Here is a 19,457-nt window from a genome sequence, read left to right as displayed (position 1 = left end):
CGGTGGCGGCCGCGCCGAGCGGTAATGCAGAGGACAACTGAGTTATGCATTTGCACCAGGGAGGGCGCTGCCGCCGGGTATTGTGCTCCATCTGTCAACTTGATTTTGTTGTATGAGGGATATACTCATAGCGCGCGGTATAATGCGCAACAGAAGAGGTCTTCGTGGCTCACTGATGACGTGGCAGGTGCCCAGTCGAAATATCGTGGAGGGTAGTTGACGACGACCGACTACAATCCTGAAATTTCTTCGAACTCTCGGTTTGCACAGAAAATTTTAAAATTCGCAGCCAGCAATGTATTTTCAATTTTTGAGAATCAGATACCATTTTTTCCTCTAGATTCGTCTATTTGCTTATTCGTACATGCCTTCCTATCCATTCTGCGATCTGACACTTCATTTGGCGACCGTGTCCTAACAGTGTGTCTCAGATGCGGCCAAGGGTCTCCAGTGCTGCTGCACGTTGCTGTATCGCTGAGTTTGTCGTCAGTGGTGTGGACAGCGAGACTGGCTGTCCCTGGGGCACCTCGAGAGTGGCAGCAGCTGGCTTCTGCTGTCTCCACGCTGGCTCTGTGTCCGGGAGTCGTCATCTTCGCAGACCAGTTTCAAGGGCAGTACGACGTGACAGTAAGCACAGGCATACACGAACGATTAGCAACACTTTCTTAAATAACGAAATAGGAAAGAGCAGCAGAACTTTGTTCAGATGTACTTCTAAAATTACAGCAAATTGATATGGTTTTAAAATTTTGCGCATGGCCGGAGCAACAGTTGTAGGATGAAATCTTCTTGTAGAAATAATACGAGGGTTGTCCAGAAAGTAAGTTCCGATCGGTCGCTAAATGGAAACCACAGTGATAATCAGAAACATTTTATTTGCAAGAGTTAGCTACACTTTCCAGATACTTCTCTACATAGTCGCCGCTCCGACTTAGACATTTGTTGGAGCGTTATACGAAATTTCCAACACCATCGTCACAGAAGGTAGCCGCCTGTGCTTTCCGATAATTCTCTACGCTTGTCTATAGCGCGTACCCAACACCCAAGTGCTGTCTTCGGATCCAGCGTTTCACGTGAACAGAGATGATACTCTGGATGAGCCAATTAGGGCTGTGTTGTGGGTTATCGAACCCTTCCCATCGAAAAGGCTGCAGGAGCGTCTTCACTGCCCCTGCAGAGTGAAGCTGAGAATTGCCATGAAGAAGGAAGTGCGTGGCAATTGTGTTAGGTGGGTTGCATTCATTAAGGCGAAGCCTCTCAGCGGGCCCTCCTACTTGGCGGGAGACATCGTTGTTCCAGGCACCTTTACTCGCTCACAGTGCGCTTACAACTGAAAAGAGCGTCTTGATACGATCGACAGTCATACTAGAGACACTACCCAATACATCTGTCCAACGATTCATCGGATTTTCATGTGCTGTCCATTTCGCGGCCGATCGGAACTTACTTTCTGGACAGCCCTCGTAAACAGCCAATCAGGTTGCAAAATGGAAGGTTTATTAAAATCGCTTCAATGTTTGTAAAAGCTGTTTCGCCAGGAGGAAGTACTGCTAGTGCACTAGCGTAACGTACGCGACGCTTCGGCCAAGGAAAGCTTCTGGCAAGAGAGGGCACTTTCAGCACGTGCAAGGAGAGGGTGTGATAGGGAAACATGCCTGAAACGTTAACATTAAAATTATGAGATTAAAATCCAGATCATGTTTAGCTGTGTTAACATTTAAAATTAATAAAATGGCAACAAATAATAAGTTACCATCTAATAAAATTTCATTGTGGTCAAAACAAATCACGTAAAACTGTGTATAGTGCAAATAGAAACAATAGCAAAAAGAACTAGTGCGGAGAAGGGGGTGGGGAAGGGGAAGAAAGGGGAGAGGAAAGGGAGTGGAGGAAGGGAAGGCAAGGGGGTTGGAGAAAGATGGTGGTGGTGGAGGGATGGAGGAAGATGGTCAAAAGTGTATAACTCTCAAATACAACATAACTGAAAATTGTGAACATAAAACCTGTAGAAATATATTTACATCGGAACAAAGAAGAAAGACAAGTAATACTAGCATTAACAGGCCAGGAGAATGACATATCCCATAATCGTGCGGCAGATCGAGCCATTTTTCTGTTATTTTAATGAAAGTAGAGATCTTTTAAATTCGTTCACAGCTAAATATGATCTGGTTTTAATTGTCATGATTTTAATTTTAACATTTTAGGGAAGTTTAGCATGATAAAATTTCATTCACTACAACACTCTCCTTGCGCGTGCTGCAAGTGCCCTCTCTTGAAGGAGCTTTCCTTAGCCCAAGCGTTGCGCTAGTGCACCAGCTATACACCGATGAGCCAAAACATTATAATCACCTGTTTAAATGCGTGTTGTTCCACTTTCAAATGCAGTACAACAGAGATTATGCTTGGCTTGGATTCTACAAGTCCTTGACAGGATTCCAGAAGTATTTGGCACCAGATATCTACGCTAGGACAAGCAATTCCTGCAAGTTACGGGATGGTGGTTTACGGGCACGCAGCTGGCTCCCGATATGTGTCCTAATGGATATAGGTCACACACATTAGCTGGCCAAGATATCCATGTGAGTTCATTGCCATGCCCCTCAAACCAATGTAGCACGATTCTGACCTTGCAATATGGTCAGTTATCCTGCTGGAAGATGTCATCGCCGTAGGGGTAGACTTCAAGCATGAAATGATGCAGTTTGTCCGCAATAGCGTTCACGTAGTTCACAGTCACGATGCCTTCGATTACCACCACAGATACCATGGAATCCCAACTCAGTGCACCCAAAGCATATTTATGCCCTCACCGTCATGCATCTGCGGCTCGGTGCATGTTTCGTACAGCCATTCGCCTGGATGACGGCGTGTAAGGACCCAACAATCGGCCTGGTGTGACAAGAAATACGATTCATTCGACAGGCGACACGTTTCTATTGATCCTCCGTGAAAAGTCATTGATGCTGTGCCCACTGCAGTCATAGCTCACGATGTCTTGTATGAATATAGGAGCACGTAGAGCTCGCGTGATGTAGAGCTCCATGTTCAACAATAGCCTTTGAACGATACGCCTCGAAACACTTGTACCTGTACCAACGTTGCCCCTTGTTGCCAGATCTGCCACAGATTGCTGTTTATTCTGGATCAAACCTTCCCGTCTCCTCTATATCTCTTTTGTTACGCAACCTTCCCTTCTACAATAACCTATGAAACCTTCCCTTAGGATTTATATCTCTTGCTTAATAATAACAAATGAAATCTTCCCTTTGAAATTAATTCTCTTTCTCAATAATAATAAGTGCAATCTTCGCATACAAATTTAAATGCTGCTTATTAAAAGTGATTTGCTGATTATTTCGACGAAACATAGAATGTGTCGTCGACGTGGCCCTCAGTCACCTGCAATAACCCAAAACGGTTCCTTACCTTTTTTACTGTTACTGGATCGCCATCTGACTGCTACATCGAACTGCGACATGAATGTACTTACTCTGTTTTACTATACTCTATTAGCTGCTGGTGGGCTGTCATAATAAGTGGCTGTATTTATTACTAAAGCTGACGTTACTCTTTAATAGCAAAGCTGACGTTATTCTTTTTCAATTAATTTGACTGAAGTTACGTAATTCATAGTTAAAATTTTTCTTGACAACAATAAAATCTTGCAAAGTTTCACGTTCATGGTTTTTGGGATGGATTATAATCAGTAATGCGATATTGCTGGCAAACATTAATTATATTCTGAAAACGATTCTTCAAATATTTACTGTTGGTAATGAAATGATTTTACAAACGTTCAAATGGGACTTGCTTTTTACAATAATCTTACAACTAGCATTGCGCGAACATACCTTCAATAGTCTTGAGTTTCTCAAAAAAATAATTCAATAATATTACTTCCTCTTATGATAATAGTTAGCTGATGTCTCTGTACCTTCGTTTATAATCTCTTGTAAATCATAGCTGGTGGCTGGCATTCACACCGCTTCTCTCAACCTCTTGCTTGAGACCTACTACCGACTCGCTTCACATCTCGCTTAGTACTGACTTACTACGAAAGCTAAAGTGCAGTCCCTCCCGCCAACAATGCTTTCTGGTGCAGACAATCCCTGTTAACATTACAAAATGTATCAATGCGTGGTCTTTCACGCTCTTTTCTTAAAATGTATCCATACGCGGTCTCTCCCATCCTTTTTAAAATTATATCAATGTGCAGTCTCTCCCGCCAACAATACTTTGTCGCAGACATTCCCTGCTACTACAATTATTTCCAAAATGACAAATATTAATTATTCCTACTTAATCCTATTAATAAAATATAAACATCTCTCATAAATTGTCGTTTGACAATAGACAATAGAAATATACACGTCTTACATGGACTACACAGTGGAGGATCCTCCGACTTCTAATTTTTTGTGATGAGACGTGGTCGTCCAGTACCTTACGCCCTACTCGTCATTTTACCATCCTTCAGCCTCTTTCCTTAGGAGCACACGACAGTAGTACGACAACAGCCGACCAGCTTCTCCGTTTGAGAGATTCCCCTTTCTAGTCACAGCGTCACATACAAATTTAAATGTTGCTTATTAAAAGTGATTTGCTGATTATTTCGACGAAACATAGAATGTATCGTCGTCGTGGCCCTCAGTCGTTACCTGCAATAACCCAAAACGGTTCCTTACCTTTTTTACTGTTGCTGGATCGCCATGTGACTGCTACATCGAACTGCGACATGAATATACTTACTCTGTCTTACTATACTCTATTAGCTGCTGGTGGCTGTCATAATAAGTGGCTGTATTTATTACCAAAGCTGACGTTATTCTTTAATTAATTTGACTTTGTCAAAACCGCTTATGCCAGTGTATTTCCGCATTTGCGGCCCGTATCCTCACTATAATGACTGTCCATTCGTCTCTCTTCCGCTTACATTCTTTCCTTACGGCGTGACGTGCCCGCAACACCACCAGGAGGCATTCGACATCACGGTGGGTGCTGGTCATAATGTTTTGGCTCACCGGTTGTATTTTATTTTATTTATTGTTCCGTAGGACCACATTAAGGAGAAGTCTCCATGATCATGGAACGAGTCAATACATGAAATTATAACACGATTGTAGAAACAGATAAAATGAAATATAAGAAACATATTCAGGCGACACGTCATTAGTTTAAATAAAGAAAATCAAGAATGTAACACTGGAATTTGCTTAATTTTTTAGTTCTTCCAGGAGCTCCTCGACCGAATAGATGGAGTGAGCCATGAGGAAACTCTTCAATTTAGACTTACAAGTGTTTGGGCTACTGCTATGATTTTTGAGTTCTTGTGGTAGCTTATTGAAAATGAATGCAGCAGAATACTGCACTCCTTTCTGCACAAGAGTCAAGGAAGTGCATTCCACATGCAGATTTGATTTCTGCCTAGTATTAACTGAGTGAAAGCTGCTAACTCTTGGGAATAAGCTAATATGGCTAACAGCAAACGACATTAAAGAAAATATATACTGTGAGGGCAATGTCAGAATTCCCAGACTATTGAATAGGGGTCGACAAGAGGTTCTCGAACTTACACCACACATAGTTCGAACAGCCCGTTTTTGAGCCAAAAATACCCTTTTTGAATAAGAAGAATTACCCAAAAAAATAATACCATATGACATAAGCGTATGAAAATATGCGAAGTAGACTACTTTTCGTGTTGAAATGTCACTTATTTCAGATACTGTTCTAATGGTAAATAAAGCAGCATTTAGTTTCTGAACAAGATCCTGAACATGGGCTTTCCACAACAGCTTACTATCTATCTGTACGCCTAGGAACTTGAACTGTTCCGTTTCACTTATAACATGCCCATTCTGTCTGATTAAAATATCAGTTCTTGTTGAATTGTGAGTTAGAAACTGTAAAAACTGAGTCTTACTGTGATTTAGCATCAAATTATTTTCCACAAACCACGAACTTATTTCATGAACTACATTATTTGATAATGTTTCAATATTACACACAAGATCCTTCACTACCAAGCTGGTGTCATCAGCAAACAGAAATATTTTTGAATCACCTGTAATACTAGAAGGCATATCATTTATATAAATAAGAAACAGCAGTGGCCCCAGCACAGATCCTTGGGGAACACCCCATTTAACAGTGCCCCATTGGGACTGAACATCATTACCACTCTCAATGTTGCGGAGAATTACCTTCTGCTTTCTGTTCTTAAAGTAAGAGGCGAACCAATTGTAAGCTACTCCCCTTACTCCATAATGTTCCAACTTCTGTAGTAATATTTTGTGGTCAACACAGTCAAAAGCCTTCGTTAAATCAAAGAAAACACCTAACGTTCGCAATCGTTTATTTAATCCGTCCAAAACCTCACAGAGAAAAGAGACTATAGCATTTTCAGTTGTTAAACCATTTCTAAAACCAAATTGTACATTTGACAGCAAATTATGTGAATTTAAATGCTGCAGCAACCTTGTATATACAACCCTCTCGATAACTTTAGCAAACACCGATGGCATAGAAATAGGTCTATAATTATCAACATTATCCCTGTCTCCCTTTTTATAAAGTGGCTTCACTACCGAGTACTTTAATTGGTCAGGAAACCGACCACTCCTAAAGGAAAAGTTACAGATATGGCTAAGTACTGGGCTAACATACATGGAACAATACTTCAGTATTCTGCTAGATACCTCGTCATATCCATGAGACTTCTTGGTCTTTAGTGATTTAATTATTATCTCAATTTCCCTCTTGTCAGTATCATGGAGGAGTATTTCAGGTAACAGTCTCGGAACACTTTTTCCTAGGAGCGCTATATGATTCCCTGTTGGGACTAGGTTTCTATTTAGTTCACCTGCTACATTCAGAAAGTGATTATTAAATACTGTACATATTTGCGACTTATCAGTAACACGGACATTCCCACTACGCACTGATTCTATATCGTCGACCTGTCTCTGCAGACCAGCCACTTCCTTTACGATTGACCACATGGTTTTAATTTTATCCTGAGACTTAGCTATTCTGTCTGCATACCACATACTTTTTGCCTTCCTAATAACTTTTTTAAGCACCTTACAATACTGTTTGTAATGGGCTACTGCATTTAGATTGTGACTGTTTCTAACGTTTTGATATAATTGCCACTCTGTTCTACAAGATATCCTTATACCTTTAGTCAGCCACCCAGGCTGCCTGTTTGTGCTAGTACCCTGTTTTGAACGTTCTAACGGAAAGCAACTTTCAAAGAGCACGAGAAAAGTCTTGAGGAAAGCATTATATTTATCGTCTACTGTATCAGCACTATAAACATCTTGCCACTCTTGTTCCTTGATAAGGTTTACAAAAGTCTCTACAGCAACTGGATCAGCTTTCCTAAAAAGTTGGTAACTATATTTAATCTGTGTTGCAGCACAAAAATCTTTTAGACTTAAAATTTGTGCATCATGATCTGAAAGGCCATTCACCATTTTGCTAACAGAATGCCCTTCTAGTAATGACGAATGAACAAAAATATTGTCTATGGTTGTTCTACTGTTCCCTTGCACTCTCGTTGGAAAGAATACGGTTTGCATAAGATTATATGAATTAAGGAGGTCTACCAGCATCCTTTTCCTTGCACAATCACTTATACAATTTATATTGAAGTCACCACATATAACTAACTTTTTGTATTTCCTATAAAGTGAACCAAGAACCTCCTCTAGCTTTAGCAAAAATGTTCTGAAATCGGAGTCTGGGGATCTATAAATAACAACAGTAAGAAGTTTAGCTCCACTAAATTTAACCACACCTACACAACATTCAAACACCTTTTCAGTGCAGTACTTCGAAACATCAATTGACTCAAATGGGATACCGTTTTTCACATACATGGTTACTCCCCCACACCGCCAAGAGCTCCTAGAAAAGCTGCCAGCCAACCTGTATCCTGGTAAAGGAAGCCTCTGAATTATCTCCTTGTTTAAGAAGTGTTCAGATATACCAATAATTTCAGACAATCGTATTGCCAAAATTTCATGACTCTACATTGATTATTTCTTGGCATTGCGATTTATTTTCCGTCCGTGTATTTTCATTGAGTCCTGCATTTCTCACCTACTAAGCACACCTTAATTACTTTGTTATTTGAGTTTTATTTAGAATTACTCTTAAGTCTGAAAGCTAAATTACGGGAATGTTGACTGCTACTTTTTATCTACTGTCTCAGACATATTCTTTGCGACTAAGATTGCATGAGTAAAGCGAGCCAGTCGGGGTGCCGTAAAATGCTCGAGTGTCTGTCAAACTGAGAACATTTACCTCAGTTCTGTGAATGCGGCTGTTGTGAGCCTGGCAGACGGGGTTGTCCACACCATACTCATTACGAAGATGTAGTGGAAAGAGCTCCTCCAGAGGATCGTTGCTAGTTAGGTACTAAAGCGCTACAGCGCTAGTCTTCATTTTGGTGGCTGCTTTCTCTCAACGGACACTAAAGATTATCTGGCTAGGGTCTATACGCAGTTTGCCTCCTTCTTCTTAAACATAAAGGATAGTCCGTCTCTGTTAATCCATTGTGGTCATGGGACAGCGGCAGGTCTAATATTTAACAATGAAATTCACCAAACAGCCGTGCAATTGAAGAGGTATTTTATTTTCACTACTAGTTTCGGCAATTCATTATGCCATCTTCAGGCCCCATATGCACCTCTCAGAAATAAACGATATTGGCTTACTGAGGCCATATGTTTCTGGATGTCGTGAATTCGTACTTCAAGTGCTTCCTTCAAAGACATGACTGCAAATGCAGTTCGAATCCAACCGCCACACGTTTTCACTCGTCGCCACTGATTCCGCGTAATGTCCCAATGCAGCTGACATCAATAATCCATCCATTTTCCTTTGTTTTCTCCCCTCACCTCCCCTCACCTCCCATCTTCATCTTACGTTTAAATTACTTCTCATCCGAACATTTTCTTGATAGCTGCTCTCATCCCTAACGCTGAATTTGACTTTTTTTTTGTAGATGTTTTCAACCCTTCCAATGAGAAGAAAAATTTAGAGATCAAATATTGTCTGGAGAGGGTCAGCACCTTTGATATGTTAGAGTTTTTTTTGGGTGTTATGCATATAATTTACAAGATAGGCCGGCCGGAGTGGCCGCGCGGTTAAAGGCGCTTCAGTCTGGAACCGCACGACCGCTACGGTCGCAGATTCGAATCCTGCCTCGGGCATGGATGTGTGTGATGTCTTTAGGTTTGTTAGGTTTAAGTAGTTCTAAGTTCTAGGGGACTTATGACCACAGCAGTTGAGTCCCATAGTGCTCAGAGCCATTTGAACCATTTACAAGATAAACAGTTTCACTGTGTAACAACTACCTTCAGTTAATGTTTAGAACACAACCGGAGGTCAGATGTTATTTGATTATTTCGACCGCTTTCGTTCGGCAGGCGCTTGCATGCTCAGATGGTCAATGCTCTAACGGCAACACGTTACGAGTAAAAAGCATTGCTCGGCTCTATCGCCAACACGAAAACACGTCATTGACGTTTATGTCGGGCAATGGTTTTAACTTGTAACATGTTACCATTAGGGCAATGAATGTCTACGCCTGCACGCGCCTGACGAGTGAGCGTGGTCGAAATAATCAAATAATACGCGATCTGCGGCTGTGTTCTGTGCATTAAAACGCAGCTGTCGCTGTATCCCATGAAAGTGACGCATGTATTTTTCAAGATTATCTTCAGAGAGCAAGGTCGTGTCCCTACTTTATTACCTCACAGTGTTATGACTGAAGATAAGGTCCTAAATAACAGCTAGATACTGCAAACCCTTTGTTTTACGACTACAATAAAGAAGTTTAAATCTTCCGCTTATGCTGTGATGAAAAATCTGTACTAGTGCCGTATCAACATCTAAGCAATAACTCCTCTACATTTTTTTAAATGCGAACTGGTGAGCAAGATGTATGAGACAGGCGAAATACCCTCAGACTTCAAGAAGAATATAATAATTCCACTCCCAAAGAAAGCAGGTGTTGACAGATGTGAAAATTACCGAACTATCAGTTTAATAAGTCACAGCTGCAAAATACTAACGCGAATTCTTTACAGACGAATGGAAAAACCTCGGAGAAGATCAGTTTGGATTCCGTAGAAATGTTGGAACACGTGAGGTAATACTGACCCTACGACTTATCTTAGAAGAAAGATTAAGAAAGGCAAACCTACGTTTCTAGCATTTGTAGACTTAGAGAAAGCTTTTGACAATGTTGATTGGAATACTCTCTTTCAAATTCTGAAGGTGGCAGGGGTAAAATACAGGGAGCGAAAGGCTATTTACAGTTTGTACAGAAACCAGATGGCAGTTATAGGAGTCGAGGGGCTTGAAAGGGAAGCAGTGGTTGGGAAGGGAGTGAGACAGGGTTGTAGCTTCTCTCCGATGTTATTCAATCTGTATATTGAGCAAGCAATAAGGGAAACAAAAGAAAAGTTCGGAGTAGGTATTAAAATCCAAGGAGAAGAAATAAAAACTTTGAGGTTCGCCGATGACATTGTAATTCTGTCAGAGACAGCAAAGGACTTGGAAGAGCAGTTGAACGGAATAGACAGTGTCTTGAAAGGAGGGTATAAGATGAACATCAACAAAAGCAAAACGAGGATAATGGAATGTAGTCGAATTAAGTCGGGTGATGCTGAGGCAATTAGATTAGGAAATGAGACACTTAAAGTAGTAAAAGAGTTTTGTTATTGGGGAGCAAAATAACTGACGATGGTCGAAGTAGAGAGGATATAAAATGTAGACTGGCAATGGCAAGGAAAGCGTTTCTGAAGAAGAAAAATTTGTTAACATCGAGTATAGATTTAAATGTCAGGAAGTCGTTTCTGAAAGTATTTGTATGGAGTGTAGCCAAGTAGGGAAGTGAAACGTGGACGATAAATAGTTTAGACAAGAAGAGAATAGAAGCTTTCGAAATGTGGTGCTACAGAAGAATGCTGAAGATTAGATGGGTAGATCACATAACTAATGAAGAGGTATTGAATAGAATTGGGCAGAAGAGGAGCTTGTGGCACAACTTGACTAGAAGAAGGGATCGGTTGGTAGGACATGTTCTGAGACATCGAGGGATCACCAGTTTAGTATTGGAGGGCAGCGTGGAGGGTAAAAATCGTAGAGGGAGACCAAGAGATGAATACACTAAGCAGATTCAGAAGGATGTAGGTTGCAGTAGGTACTGGGAGATGAAGAAGCTTGCACAGGATAGAGTAGCATGGAGAGCTGCATCAAACCAGTCTCAGGACTGAAGACCACAACAACAACAACTTTTTAGTTTACGCTTTACTATGGCTGTTATCGATATCGAATGGAACAATTATAAAGTTATCAGTCACTGTTTAATTTATTTCCTCAACGCGTTACAAAGGTTTAAATCTCCATCATCAGGTGGATTTAGTTGTATTTTTGTGACATGAGAGTATGTTGTATTATGACTTGGGGTAATCTGTGCCACTGTCTAGTGGATATACAAAACACTTTTTCAAAACTTCGCTCTGTGGAGGTCTTTGACTAGAAACTGAACGTAAATGTAAAGACGCAAATAATACAACCATAATAGTATACCTCCAATTGTCACAGGCTCCTTTTTCTGACGTAATACATCATACATAAACTGTCGCACTTTGTAAACAAAGATGGTATTTAGAAATTGATAGATGCAAAGAGCACATAGCAAAAACAGAAACACTATTTCAAAGAACAATGAACATACAGCAAACCAAGGCCATTGTTGCGGAGTAAATCTTAAAGTATTGTGGAGAGCTTTGGTTGAGCAAATGCATAGACGTCAAGTTTATATAGCCTAAACTTTGAACTCATTTCTGTATAAGGTGATATGTTGAAAACGTCAAGTGTAATATTTACATTTCCAACAGTGGCAGAATTATACATAAATATCACTTAAGTTTCGTATTCAGAGATAGACGATGAAATTGATGACAAAAGGAGAGAAAAATGTTGGTTAGACCAGAGCAGTGTTTGTTAAACTTACATCTGTTAGATGTTACATGTCAATAAACGTTGAAGTAATAAACTGATAATGAATCAATGATTTAATGATGTTCAGATAGGTATGCTCTTAATAATGTAATGAATATATGCAATATTAGGCTGACATGAGGTAAAAACTGTTGTTTTGCTTTTCGGGTGGCTTTACTGAGTTATTGTGAGCTAGGTAAGTCAGCTGTTCATGTGTGGGTGTGTGTGTGTGTGTGCATGTGTGTATTGCTGATTTAATCATGTACGCTGATGTTAAAAACAGAGATGTTAATGTTGTAAATGTTGTCATTTTTGGCATTTAGGAATACGCTCAGGTTGTTTTCTTTGGTGTTTGTATATGTGAGGTGTTTCAAGGATGTCTAGTTTTTTGCTTTTATGTTGAACGTGCAGAATCTGATACTTGTGTTTTAGTATGGCGTTTTCTTTCATGCACATGGTGGCTATTACCGATGTGCGGTATTTTGTTTTTTAGTGCTGGCATGCATTCCTTGAATCTAACTTCAAATGATCTACATGTCTGGCCTATGTAGAAACTGTCATAGTCCAAATATTCAATTTTGTTTACACCCATGTGGTTCAGTGAGTTTCTTGTATTGCTGTTAGGAGGTAACTTCTCCCAAATCTTGTTGTTGGTGGTGTAAGATATGTTTATGCCTTTTTGTTTGAAGATCTTTGCAGTCTGATATAAAATACTGCCCAGACATGGTGCAGTATATTAGATCTTATTTTATATTTTTTTCTGCTATGCTTGCTCTCCATCATAAAGTGTTTCAGGGCATCTACTCTGGAGTGTTGTAGCCATCTGCTATGGCTGTATTATTATTTCAATTTCTTGTTTACATTCGTCTTCAGAGTGCGGTAGTTCATTTTCTCTGTTTACCATTTACCGGAACGCTGCCATTTTGTGGGCTGTGAGAGGAGGAGTTGTGAATAACAGTGCATGTTGTAGTAGGTTTCTAATAAAATTCTATTTATTATTCTGATTGCTATGTCTAGAAAGTTTATACTGTTATCTACTTGGTGCACAACCGTGAACCTTATATTTTCATGGGAGCTGTTGCCCTATTGGTTTAATTCATTGATATCATCTTTTGTGCCACTGATTAAAATGGTGGCATCATCTGCATATATGTAGTAGTCGATAATGTTTTTGAGGGGGTGATGGTTGGAAATCAGAATTTTGTCTTCTGTTTTGTTTATAAATATTTTGGCTAATTACCCAGAAAGATATGACTCCATTGCTAGGCCATCTGTTTGATTGTAGAGTTCATTGTTGAATTCGAAATAATTGTTTAAGAATATGATTTCTAACAGATCCATTAGTTCAGTAATATGAGTGGAAGGGGCATAATAGCACTATAAGAAATCCTTTGCATCATATGGGTGTATACAAAATTGAATCTTGGAGTGTGACAGTTCATACATAGCCAGACAGGTAGATCATTTGAGATTAGATTCAAGGAACACATGGCAGCAGTAAAAAGAAGGAAATACCACACATCATCAATAGCTACCCACCTGCATGAAACGAAATACCATGCTAACAACGCAAGTGTCAGCATCCTGCATACACAATATAAACGCAAAGAACCAGACTTCCTTGAAAAAAACCAGAGTGCATTCTAAATGACAAAAATGATAACATTTATAAAAGCATCATCTCTGTTTTCGCCCTACATCATTAAATTTGCTGTACATGCACACAGTCACACACTCACTCACGTATGCACACACATGCACGCACACGCACGCACACACACACACACACACACACACACACACACACACACACACACACACACACACTCACACACAAACACACACACACACACACACACACACATACACACACACCATAGCCATGTGTGTGTGTGTGCATGTGTACATTACTTATACCCCCACCTTCATGTTTACTGTGAATTATTTAGTTGTTTGCACGTTTCTTTGATGTTCTGCAATTGAACAGCTGATTTACCTCTCACAGTATCTCAATAAATCCACAAAAAACTCAGTTTGTATGGCATTTCAGCCTGATATTGCATATGTCTGTTTACATGATTGAGAGTTTATCTATCAGAATATCTTTAATTCCTTATCCGTGTATTACTTCAACATTTTACTTAGATATAATATGCAACAGATGTAATCCCACAGAATACATACTCCACTGTGTTGATCGAAATGACTCCCACGGCTAGATATGGTTACATATGTAACGACTCTCCATAAACGGTAGATATAAGCACTAGTTTCAATTTTATTTTACTTGTAACAAGAAAGCGGTACAGTGCAAATAAGAGCTCCTATTCAAAATATATACTATCCACTCAGTTTTATTACAATTCATAGAAGTCATGACAGGAATTTCAATTTATTCTATGTTCCCTGTGCGAACATAAGCTCACAGCACAATATTTAGTCACTCCATTAGAAAATCACACTGGCCGGTTTGAAGCGTTGTAAATCATGTCCGACTGATACTAAGCGATAATCAGACCCTAAATCGGTTACATAAGTCGTGGAAGTGATGTCTGTGTGTTGATGCGAGTCGGTTCTATGGAATCAGCGCTGTGAGTTGCAGAAGTGCGCTATCGTTTTCGTATGTTCCCATGACCACATCGTGAACGAAATTTCCCGATTTGTTGATGCATCAACGCGAACTGAGCATCTTGCCTCCAAGGAATGATATACCACTCTCAGCAATGTAGCGCTTCGTAAGAACAGAGGTTTAAAAAGATCGTAACCGACTATGACTGGAGACGAATATCACGCCTTGACGATGACAGTCGGCTTCAGACCCACCAGGAACTGCTGCTGTCAACGAATGCAGGCCCACCGAAACCATTTTTCAAGTTAAAGTTTCGAAGGAAATTGCATATAATATGCATTTAGAATCAGGTTATTGGACACAGCGGCCATAAAGCTGTGCGTCTTGGAACGGCGAAACAACCCTGAAACAGGACAGTAGTTGACTGGAGCCATGTAGAGTGGTCCGGCAAGTAACGTTTTTGTTTCTGCCTAAATCATGAGAGTCCTATGAGCCGTTTAACTGCAGTTTGTGAAGACTGTACATCAGATGAGATGTGGGTCCTTGATATTTTGGGGATATTTTTCGTACCTTTTCTGGCCCCAGTCATTCAGAGTATAGTGAACATGAACGAGGATGTTTAACTCAGCATTCCTGGTGACTACTTCTACATTTTCATGATGAGTATAGTGTGGACACTTCCAAGATGAAAACAGCTCTGTTCACGGGATCACACACACATGTTCCTGGGTTGACGAACACTCTAACATCCTCCCAAACCTCGACTGGCTCACTAAAACACTCGACCTTTGTCACATACAGAATGTTTGGGAGTATCTGGAACAGCAGGTGAAACCTAGCAATCAACAGCACCGCGACCTAGTCATCAATGAGCCTCTGGACATGTCTCCGTCTAGACCAAGCATATATGAAGAATGTTGTGGTCTCTATTTCACGCCAAGTTGAAGGAATTATAGGGCCAGAGAGAGCGTTACTCGGTATTAGCTTGATGACTCCTGAGACTGACTAATTTTTTGGCCCGTGTGCTTATACAAGTGTCCTGGCTTGGGATACTTTCACAGTAAGTCAGCTGATTACACACAAAATCAATTTATTGACTCAGTCAGTTTGTGTTCACAAACGTAAGTTCTGTGATCCGTCAGCAGTTCAAAACAAATAAGAAAAGTTCTTCTTTAAAATAAGGAAATGACTTTTTGACAACTTAAAGTCCCTGGTAAACAGCACACACTTCTTGGACATCAACAGTAGGCAGAAAATTAAAGTCCCATCTCACGAGAAGTATACGGAGTTTCAGCATCAGAGTCAACAACGGGAGCAGCGTGTAGCGATGTGCGGTGGTCCCAGGGGGCAAAGGCGATGTCGAGTCCAGACGGCAGATTGGTGCTGGCAATTTTCTGCTTCTGCTGGTAGAGACGGAACTGCCTGCTGCTAACCGGCCACGGGCAGTTATGTCCGCCTGGTGGGTGACTGCCAGATAGTTATTGATCTAGAAATGTGGGCACAGATTGGCTGAGGAAAATGGATGCAGCAAAAGGTCCGTAGATGTGGCGGCCTCTACTGCTCTTGCGGGCGCCCCTTGTCTGTTATCTGAAAGTTGGCGAAGTTCGGCTGACATCGGCTCCTGCGCCTGCGGAGCTGGAGCGATGACCCTCATAGCAGTACTACACTGCGGATTTGCGGCAAAGTAGGAGACTCCAGAAACACGCCATATCTTCCCCTCTTCCCTAACAAAGACCGAGGAGAGGTGGAGGCACGAGTCGGAGTCGAGGGCGGCGTCGCTGTTGGAAGCACGCCGGGGGCAGAGTTGATTGATGTGGTTGCGTCATGGGCATCCGTCAAGGAGTGTGATGAGAAGCTTACATCGGTTCAGGAGACGGGATAAGGTGGCCGGCAGCCACCAGGGCTGAGCGCGGACAAAATTCATAGTCCAGACCGGGCCCCAGGAGAAAAACAATACTGACGGGAAGATGGGAGACAGTGTATCGGGTGGAGAACGGACAAAGATGAGTGGAGGGGTCGGCCATGTAGCCGCTCCATCGGAGAGAAGCCCTCCATCGCAGTGGCTTGGTATGACAAGGGGAAAGGAAGAAGAGCCTCATTGAGAAAGCGGTGCATTTGAGACTTAAAAGTCTGCACAAAACGCTCTGCAGTGCCATTGGAGGACGGGTGGGAAGGTGCAGTGTGGATTAATGCAATGCTGTAAGTAGCATAGAAGGCAGAAAATTCAAAGGAATAAGCTGAGGCCCATTGTCAATGACAACAGGTTCAGGGAGGCTCTCAAGGGCGAACATTTGGGTAAGGGCCCAAATGGTATGGGAAGAGGAAGTGGAAGATAAGCGGTCAGGCCTTCGGAAGTAACATTGCAGTGGAGCTGCCTGCCGACTCTGGTTGTTGGGGCAGCCGGCGAGCAAATCATTGGAAGCTGAATCCATGCCCCATCACTGTACATGATGATGAACCAGCCGCTTGGTGAGAATGGTTCCCAGTGTTCCTCGGGGAGCAACCAAAGGAAGTGGTTGCTGAGAACCACTGGAATCACCATCCAAGTGTGGCTGTTGTCGCCCTGGATGAGGATGACGCCATCCCAGGAAGAGATGTCTGGCGACGTCCACCGAGCGCCTGAAGAGAACCTTCCAGTAGTGCGGCCCATAGTGCTGGATGTGCTGGAGGGCTATATGGAGGCCGGATGGTCCACAATGTGGCGTCAGTCAAGGTCTATATCCAGGGGTGGCCGTGCGATGGCGTCGTCGGCCGCAGATTTGATATGGCAGAAGACTTCCAGGTCAACATCGAACCCCAGGTCCTGTTCTAGTGAAAGCCTGGATAGGAGATCGGTATTGGCATGGTGGGTGGTGGGGCGAAAAACTATCTCGTAGGAACAGGCGGAGACCACTGGAGATGGCTGGCTGTTTTGATGGGAATATGTGCCGAAGCCCAGATGAGGGGTAAAGGGGAAACGGACGTCCATATATATAATCATGAAACTTTTTGAGCCCAAAAGTAATGGCCAACGCTTCTTTTTCAATTTGGCTCAAGTTGCACTAGGAAGAATAAGAGTTCTAGACAGAAAGGCAATCGGTTAGTCCATTGATCATATGTGAGAGCTCCCACACCATGTATGTTCTATGATCCGTCAGTCCTTTTTCAAGATAAAGGAATGACTTCTTTGAAAACTCAAAGTTCTTGGAAAAGAACGCAAGTAAATCTTTGCATGAGACTATCTTCTGAAAAGTTCTCTTGCTAACGAAACAGACTATCTTCTTAGACATCAACAGTAAGCAGAAAATTAAAGTCACATCTCGCGAGCAGTACCAGGAGTTTCAGCATATGAGTCAACAGCCGGAGCAGCGTGTCGCGGTGCGTGGTGGTCTCAGGCGGCAAAGGCGACGTCGAGTCCAGGCGGCGTCGTGGTGCTGGCGATTTTCTACTTCTGCCGGCAGAGACGGAACTGCCTGCCGCTCTCTGAGTGAGGGCAGTTATAACCACGTGACGGATGATACCAGATTGCTGTTTGTCTAGCGATATGGGCTCAGAATGGCTGAGGAAAATGGTGCAGTGTATGCAGCAAAAGGTCCTTAGATGTGGCAGTCTCTACTGCTCTTGTGGACGTCCTGCTACCTGCAGGTCAGGTGAGGTTCGGCTGACTTGGTCAGTGCGCCTGCTAAGCTGGAGCGATGACCCGCATAGCGGTACCATGTTGCGGGTTGAGAGATTTGCAGGAGACCCCGGAAACACGTCAGTAATCTGTAACCTTTCGTAGGTAAAGAAGTCAATTACGAGAAATTACTAATCGAAAAAGAAATGTAGTCGGTGTCGTACAGTTCATGGGTCTTTCCTATAGAGTACTTTGGAAATGCAATATATTTTTTATACAATTAGTTGTCAGTCCCGGCACCAGATGCATTTGGACCTTTACAGCAGTATTGCCAACAGGATCCGATAGGTCTAAAAATGTTCAAATGTGTGTGAATTTCTAAGGGACCAAATTGCTGAGGTCATCGGTCCCTAGACTTACACACTATTTAAACTAACGTAAACTAACTTATGCTAAGAACAACACACACTCCCATGCCCGAGGGAGGACTGGAACCTCCGGATAAAGGGGCTGCGCAATCCGTGACATGGCGCCTCAAACCGCGCGGCCACTTCGCGCGGCCCGCTGGGTCTGCGTCTAGTTTCATTGGACTATTAAGTGTAACGAGAATAGAAATCTTTATCCATAAATGACACAGTCTCGTATGATGGAGCCTAACTTGCCCGAATGTACTGTCGTTATACCGTATATTCAAGTCAGAAGTGTACTTTAGATATGGGTCAGAGCCACTACATCTTTTACGATCATGCAACCTGCGATTAAGAAGTAATGGCAGAATTTTGTAATTCTATTTGTCCTTTACCCTGATTTGTCGTGTTATTTTGACAAAATCTGAACTTTCTAAATACTTTCAGACTCAAAGCCAAGTATATTTCCGATTTTTGGATACACATTTGTATCCTAGAATGAGGAAGAACACATACATCTCTCCTGAAAAACATTTGCTTCTTGTTTATTATGTCGGATGTCCCTCTTACCAGATGTCAGGCGTATTTTATCTGATGTTTGGCCAGACACTTCGAATTTCGTTCTCGCACTGTGTAGCTGGAGTCAGCTCCAACAAATAATGCTCACCACGTCTTTCATGCGACGTTCAGCGTCGACGGAGGCTAGGCCAGTTTCGTATTACAAACAAAATGATATTTTGAGCGGAATTTTACGTCCGCATCGGCAGAGCGGTCCCAAATTAGTCTAATGCTATATTCGTTGTATCGATATGTATTAACAGGAAGATTAAAACACGATGAACAACCAGTACTCCAACAGCAA

At 41.8% G+C, this 19,457-nt stretch overlaps 1 protein-coding gene across 1 annotated transcript in view; it reads left to right on the top strand.

Moving 5' to 3' along the window:
* Nucleotides 1-582: 582 nt before the first annotated feature.
* Nucleotides 583-19,457, top strand: part of LOC126481895 (uncharacterized) — a gene marked incomplete at its 3' end in the record, with an annotated part of 74,700 nt that continues 55,825 nt past the window's right edge. The window contains exon 1 of the mRNA XM_050105854.1: nt 583-627. The remainder of the gene's footprint in view (nt 628-19,457) is intronic.

Source organism: Schistocerca serialis, chromosome 5 (assembly GCF_023864345.2).
Source record: "Schistocerca serialis cubense isolate TAMUIC-IGC-003099 chromosome 5, iqSchSeri2.2, whole genome shotgun sequence".
Classification (NCBI taxonomy): Eukaryota; Metazoa; Arthropoda; class Insecta; order Orthoptera; family Acrididae; genus Schistocerca; species Schistocerca serialis.
This window is presented reverse-complemented; position numbering and strand designations above follow the sequence as displayed.